Below are 8,012 nucleotides of genomic sequence, written 5' to 3' on the forward strand. Positions count from 1 at the left end.
GGCTCGTCTTTAGCCAGTCCCACGTGGGGTTAAGTGCTGCTTGGGGACACGTGGCATGGGAGCGGGGTGGGGGGGGAGGGGCCGGGCTCAGCGCTGGCTCCGGAGGGCGCTTCTGTGCATGCGCGCCGAAGAACCGGTCTGGGAGGAAGAGCTGGCTGCAACACGGCGCATGCACCCTCCTCCTGGGTGGCTGGGCTGCAGGCGGGCGGGGGTGACTGCAGGGGAGATTCGCGCCAGGAAAGGGGGTGTGTGCTAGGCTGGAAGCGCTCTCGTTAGTTAGGGCAGGTTAGGGCTCGCACTGCTGCAGGATGTAATGCGGGCTTTGCCAATAAGCCCTATTGTGGCGGCGGCGGCGGCGGCCCTCTCGTCTTTCCACCGTCCGCCTTCTGCCAGGATCGACTGTCTATGCCTGCTCTCCATCGCCTCACGCTCCCTCCCCCTCGTGATCTTGTATCCCAAGCCTATAATGCACGTATTTACTCGGGGCCCTGCCGAATTAGCCGGGATTTGTTCCCAAGTAAGCGTGCACAAGATCCGGCGGCCCTAATAATTTGTAGCTTACCCTGTCCACACACACCCCAAAAAACCCCCCCCCCTTGCACAGGTTGCCTTCCCTGAGAGTAGGAAATCCTCTGAGGGAAGGGCCGGTTTTCTTCTCTATAAACATTGGCGGTGCTGTGCACACAGTAATTTCATCTGCCGCTTTCCTTGCGCAGCCTGAATTCGGGCGTACATCCTTTTCTAACGCCCTTTCTCACAAAGCTTCGTGTTAAAAATGAGGAGCAGCACTTTTTAAAGAAAGGAGGGAACGCGTGTGGGGAGAGATCGAGACCAGTTCTGTACCAACAATGGAGTGAAAAGTGATGGTCGGAGGAGCTTCCTTCAGGTGCTCATTGCAAGTGCTCCATCACGAATAGGCCCTTTTGCCTGTTGACAATATGTTATCGCAGAATTCAGAGAAAGCCCAGTATCAAATTTTGCAGTGCATTAAAGCATATGCTGCAGTCAATGTGTTAATCATTAAGGTGCCACACAAGTCTCCATTGTTTTCGCCGCAATAGGCTAAAAGGGCTACGCCTCTGGAAAGTCAAGATAGCTATGGCAGCTCTAGAGGACTTGCCAGCCACTAAAAACAACATCAGTTAGAGTGATATAGAGGTACAAGGTTTAGAGGCTGGGGTACAAGACCAGGACTCCACATGGGCAGAGATGGAGAATCTGTGGACTTTTCAGGTGCTGTGGGACAACAGCTCACCTGGTCTATGACCTTTGGCTGTGCTGGGTGAGGCTGATGAGAATACTGCCTACAACATCTGCAAGGCCACAGGTGTGTTAATATAAGCAGCACCAATCTCTGTCCGTGAGGAGTCCTGGTCTGGTACCCTAGACTCTCTGTACCTTATGTGGGTCATACTCTGATATCTATTCTTGATCCAAGATGGGCTGCTAGCCTGCTTGCATTTGAAGAGAAGCCAAGTGTGGCCCTCTGGCCATCTGAAGTGTCTTTTAGATACATTTGCAAAATGCAGTTCCCGGAAGTCTTTTCTCAGCCACCGTCTCTCCTGTGTCTGCGTAGATGTCTGCCACCCCTCCCACCTTCCCCCACCTTGGGGGCCAGCTAAACACAGACCTGTGTCTGCTGCAGAGCAGGAAGCTGCACAGCCGAGCTGCGTGCACCTAAGCCTGGCGAAATTAATGAGCATGCCCCTGGCTGCATAGTTATATTTTCATCCCTCTTTTCAGACCGGGATTGCTTCCCCAAAAAGGGTCAGAGCAATTAAAACTCAGTACACAACGCCAGCGAGGGGTGCCAAACAGAAATGGTAGAGGCTCGCAAATTAAAAGGCACGTATGGGGAAGGTGGCAGGGGAGGAGAGAAGATCTGTTTGGCAATGCCGTGTGGCTCTAGCCGAGGCCGGTTCCCTTTTGTTGTAGATTGTGCTGGGACTGGGGTGGTGTAGCTATCTGGCAGCTCTGGGTTGGGTGGGCACTGAGAGAGGGCCTCAACCTTCCCTCTGCAGTTGCTGCCACTAAGGAAAGGAGATCCTGTAACAGTCAAGGACAGGGAGAAAAAAGTGGGAACTGCAGAGATATGTTGCAATGTGGCGAACTCCAGTTTGCCAGTAGGGTGTGTAGATGCACATATATGGTGTTCCATATTGCACACACACGATACAGCAATCCACCTTTTTGTTTTCTAGCAGGGCTGCTGTTTTTCAGAGCTACGTGACTCACAGAAAACCAGCAGATGACTTTCCCCATGACTCTTATCTGCATGTGTGTGTGTGTGTGTGTGTGTGTAACTTTACCTACTAAATATCTGCTTTGTCACTCAGCGGCAAGTCCTGGCTACGTTACCTCTAAACTCAAGATCCACAAATCCAGAATCTTGTATTTTTAGTTCTTAGGCCCTCCAAAACTCCCTTCCCATCTCGGTATTCCCTGTCTGCGTTTGCAGGATGTAGTAACACTTAACATCAGCGCAATGGGACATGAGGCTGCCTTCCGGTAGGCTGAGATTTTGGAAGTCCCATCCCCCACTTTAAAAAGAAAAAAAAGGAGAAGCAGCCGCCACAACCCTGTTTCTATATCAGGCCCCATAATGCAACAGTCCAGCCTCCCTCCTCCGCCAGGATGTGGAGAACAGGAAACTGGCACAGCTGCTCCCCATGTCTGTGGCAAAGCAGGGGACAGACAGCGGCACCTGGTGGCCAAAAAGGCATTGTACACACTGGACGATTAGGTTATTTTGAGAGTGCTGGGCTGACCACTGAAAAATACCCTTGCTCACTGTCATCAGGCATGTTGGGTCTTCCATCAACAACTTAAATTCATATTGGGGGTGGGGAGGTGATAGACAGCAGTCTTCACCGCCTGGTCATATGAACCCAGAAAATTGTCTTACAAAGTATTTGTCTGCCTAGTCCGCTATTGCCAAAGTCTGGGGTGGGGTGGATGGGAACACCGGAGGCCTACGAAATGTTTCTGGACTACAACTGCCTTCATCCCAGACTGCTGGGGGGGTCTGAAGGGGGCTGGGGCCCACCATCCACGTGTTAGAATTCCTGCTCCGTGATTGCTGTCATGGAAGTTGTATGATGGTGTATGTTATGACTCCACAGAGCGGGAAGTGACGGAGACAGGATGTTTGTGTTACTGTGTTCCATGAAGTGGGACTATTGTCCTTTGTTTTTTCCCTCTTTGCTGTCCGATGCTAGAGAGAGAGGCGAGCCATGTTGCAGTGCTCCGTGTGTGTTTCTATGTAAATAAAGTAGATTAGCCAAAATGCTGAGGTCTGTTACACAAGCTGCGAAGACTCTGCGGATCCCGAAGTGTGCATCGGTCGCTGTGGTGTTCGGGCTGAAGAAAGCTTTTGAAGCTCCCGATCGACCAGGAGGGAGAGAACATGCCAATTGGGTATGTGTCTCTGCAAGGGTCCTACTCAAGTGTAGGATGACACCAGGCTCCCCAGGTCCTGCCAAATCAGGCTAAAACTCATCTTCTCCACCATCCTGTATCCAGCAACAGCAAACCCAATGCCACTGGGGAGTCCCAAGTAGGACCCCAATGCTGTATCCCTCTAATGTTATTTCACAAAACGATAAAGGAGCTGGAAGGGGACCCAAGGTCATCTAGTCCAACCCCCTGCAATGCAGGAATCTCAACTAAAGTATCCAAGTCAAACCACAGTCTGCCCTGACTGGCAGTGGTCCTTGAGGGTCTCAGGCTGAGCTCTTCACCATCCAATGTTCCCTGCTCTTTTTTCCGATGCCAGAGACTGGAACCGGAACCTTCTGCATGCAAAGGATGTGCTGTGGCAGAAAGGAAAATAAATATAAATGTATTCAGTAGAATTTTGACCTCCCACATGACAGAGGAACAATCCTTCTCCCTGGGCATCTGTGGTTAAGAGACTATTGGTTCTCATTCCTGCTATGAACCAGACTCGTGTTACTTTTTTGGCTTTGCTTACATCAAGGGTTTCTCTTCTCACAGCCAGCTTCGTGCTCAAAACATGGAACCTTGTGGCAGATTTGTACAGTGGTACCTCGCGTTACAGACGCTTCAGGTTACAGACTCTGCTAACCCAGAAATAGTACCTCGGGTTAAGAACTTTGCTTCAGGATGAGAACAGAAATGATGTGGCGGCAGCAGCGGGAGGCCCCATTAGCTAAAGTGGTACCTCAGGTTAAGAACAGTTTCAGGTTAAGAACGGTCCTCCAGAACGAATTAAGTTCTTAACCTGAGGTACCACTGTATGCTTAGGATCCCAAGTTGGTGTTGGAGCTTGCTGGAAGCTATGCCTCAACTCAGCACTTTTATATTGCTACTAAGGCAGAATTTCCTTTTTTTCATGTTTGTTGATACACAGTACTTATAAATACTGATATTGAGTGGTATTCAAACAAACTTTAGTCAGAGTAGACCTACTGACATTAACAGATTTAACCTAGTCATGCTCATTAATTTCAGTGGGTCTACCATGAGTAAAACTGAGCTGAATAACATCTGCAATCTGATGATGCAAAGTAAGATTTACCCAGACTAGTATATTACTATAATGCAAGTCACTGAAATGCGATGTAGGATGTCAGGTATATGCAAATTTAACGTTTAATTAAAAACACGATACACTTGGAAGCTTGCATACATTTTTAATCATTTATACAGCACTATCATTGTACATGGAACCCTTACGGCGCTGATTTAAGGAGAAAAAAAGGAGGCAGGTCCCTGCCCCCATGAAGCAGCAATCTAAATTTTGACAGTATTAGATAGAAAGGGGGAGAGGAGAGGAATGTGAGCAAATGCCGTTAAATATACTTAGAGGAGTCTTTTAGTCCTCATCCATGTGGCTAGTAATGATAGGACATGGCCAAAGGCTTCGACGAGAAAAAACCCAGCAAATGTCGAGAGAAAACATGGTCGTTTCACATGGGTATTCACACTGATGTATAAACCAGACCAATGGATTGCAGTGCCACCCACCTGCATTGCAGAGAGCTGTGGCCACAGGGTGGTGTCTGCACTGCCACACAAAGCCCTGCTTGCCGTAGCACAGTCTCCCTTAGTCGTAGCGAAGGTGAGAGCAAGGGGCCAAATCTGGAGCCAAGATGGGAAATGGGAGGAACCAGTGGTGGCGGCGGCAGCAGCGCCACAATTTTTACTTACCATACAGGTGTTTTAAAAAAGGCACAGGAGCTACCCTAGAAGGGGGGCGAGGCAAAACTAGCAAGCTGAACACCTCCTGTAGCAACAAGTGCAAAAGCACACAGCCACACGCAACCGGTTAAAGCAACCGCCTGACAAACTCACATACATGGGAACGAGTTCTCTTGCAAGAAGCGGGATTGGCCTTCGAGCCTTGAGAACAGGGATCAGGCTGCGCACTGCTTTAACCCAGCTCCTAAGTGGAACCCGTAGCACAGATGGGAATACCAACGTGACTCCCCCCCCCCCCTTTTGCCTGCCTGCTTTCACTTTTCTAAACCCTCTGTGCTTGCCGCCACAGAGAAGCGAGGAGATGGGAGGCAGCTGGCTCTCTCTGCTCCTGTTCCAACCCTCCAGGCTTGCCAGCGCTAAATACGCCAGGCAATTTGTTTCTTTACTTTGCCGGTACATAAACTTAGCAAATTGCACAGCTACCAGCAGGACCCTGTCTTACGAGTCACTCCAAACCATCGGGGGGTTTATGACTCGGCTGTAAACATCACGTTGTCTTTATTCCAAGAGGCTCTTAACCTAGTTGCAAGCTTTTTTGTCTTCTCCTACCCCCAGCCCCCCCACACCCTCCGCCTGCAACATGGGCTTCTGCCAGCAATTTGTCTCATTGTGTGGCGAAATACTTGACCTAAATGGCAGGGTGAGAGAGGCAGGCTAACAAAATGCTTTTATTGGATGACAAAAAAAAAGGACACCCCCCCACTCAACCCTCCTTACCCAGAAACGCTCCTCGTGACCTGTTAAAACGGGGCCAGGCTATTAAACATGCTGGTTCGTGCCAAACTCTCCTTTTAAGCACGTAAGATGAGCCTGCAGGATCAGGCCAGTATAGCCCGTCTAGTCCAGCATCCTGTTCTCACAGTGTCCAATAGGATGGCCGTGGGAAATCCTCAAGCGAGACCCCAGCACAAGAGCACTTTCCCTCTCCGGTGGAATCCAGCAACTGAGATTCAGAGGCCTCCAAGTGTACACAAGCCTTGCCACCATGGCTGGTAGCACCGGCTAGGCTTATACTTCGTGACTTTGCCTGATCCTCTTTTAAAGCCATCCAAGTTGGTGGCCATTGGAGCGAGTGCCACAGCTTAACTACATAATGTGTGAAGTGCCATTCTTCCATCTGTCCTGAATCTTCCAACATTCAGCTTCATTGGAGGACCAAGAGTTCTAGTGTCGCAAGGGGGGGGGGGCTTCTCTACCCACCTCCTCTAGGCCATGCCATAATCCTCTATCATAGCCTTTCTCAACCTGTGGGTCCCCGGATGGTGTTGAACTACAACTCCCATCACCCCTAGCTAGCAAGGCCAGATCTCAGGGATGATGGGAGTTGTAGTCCAACAACATCTGGGGACCCACAGGTTGAGAACCGCTGCTCTATCAGGGCACCTCTCCTCCAAACTAAAAAGTCTTCAATGCTGCAACTTTTCCTCCATCCCCTTCGGTTGTCCTTCTCTGAACCTTCTCAAACTCTGCAATATCCTTTTTGAGGCGAGGCAACCAGAACTGGACGTTCTAGTATTCCAAATGCAGTCGCACCATAGGTTCGTATAACGGCATGATGAGATTATATTCAGCGCCTTTAATAATGACATTAAAGGCAGGGCATTTGCCTTTTTCACAGCTGCTGCTGCTGCCAACATCTTCATGGAGCTATAGACCATGACCTCAAGGTCTTGGTCCTGGTCAGTCACCACCACTTCATATTCCATGGGGTTATATGTGAAACTTAAGATTTTTCTTGCCCCAACACTTGTTTACATTGAATTGCATTTGCCATTTTGCCACCCACCAGAGAGATCCTTTCGGAGCTCTTTTTGTTTTAACGACACTGAACCATTTAGTATCGTCAGCAAACCTTGGGCCACCTTGTTGCCTACTTCTAACTCTAGATCCTGAATATAACAAGTTGAAAAGTGCAGGTCTCAATACCAATCCTTGGCGGCCCTCCACTTTTTACATCTCTATTCTGAGAATTGACCATTTATTCAGACTCTGGGGCCTCCAACCTAAGCAATCCCTGATCCTTATTCCAGGACTGCTAAGCTTACTCAGGAGTCTGTAGTGGGCTACCTTGTCAAAAGCTTTTTGAAAAGTCACAAGTCCACTATGTCAACTGGATCACCTCTATCTATATGCTTGTTAACACTCTCAAATACCTCAATAGGTCCGTGAGACAAGACTTGCCCTTACAGAAGCCATGCTCGCTTCTGCTCCAGCAAGACTTGTTCTTCTATATGCTTGGTTATTTTATCTTTAACAATACTTTCCACCAGTTTTCCCAGGACAGGCGTTAAGCTAACCGGCCAGTGATTTCCAGGATCCCTTTTTTATGTTACATAGGTTACTTTCCAGTCCTTGGCTATAGAGGCTGATCTGAGTAACTTATTTTTGTGAGAAGTTCTGCAGTTTCACATTTAAGTTCTTTGAGAGCTTTTCAGGTGGACGCCATCCAGACCTGGCAAGTTGTCAGTTTTCATTTTGTCTGTTAGACCTAGACTTTCGTCTCTAAACACCACTAACTGCCTCAGTTCCTCAGGCTCCATCCTGCAAAAAAGTATTTCAGGCACTGCAATCTGCCCTATAACTTCCACTGTGAAGACAGATGCAAATAATTCATTCAGCTTCTCCATCTCCTCATCCTCCTTTGACCTCCTTGTCATAAAGGTCCAACCACATCCCTAGATGGTCTCCTGCTACTAATGTATTTAAATAACTTCTTTGTTGTTAAGGCTTAATGCTTTTAGCAATGTGCACCTCAAATTCCTTTACGCATCCCTTTCTGTGTATATGCA

At 48.7% G+C, this 8,012-nt stretch overlaps 1 long non-coding RNA gene across 1 annotated transcript in view; it reads left to right on the forward strand.

The window, feature by feature from the left end:
• LOC308470279 overlaps positions 1-8,012 on the forward strand; it is a 350,106-nt gene that overhangs the window by 49,413 nt on the left and 292,681 nt on the right. The window lies entirely within an intron of this gene.

The sequence above is a fragment of the Podarcis pityusensis genome, assembly GCF_964106645.2.
Source record: "Podarcis pityusensis genome assembly, chromosome: 2".
In the NCBI taxonomy this organism is placed as follows: domain Eukaryota; kingdom Metazoa; phylum Chordata; class Lepidosauria; order Squamata; family Lacertidae; genus Podarcis; species Podarcis pityusensis.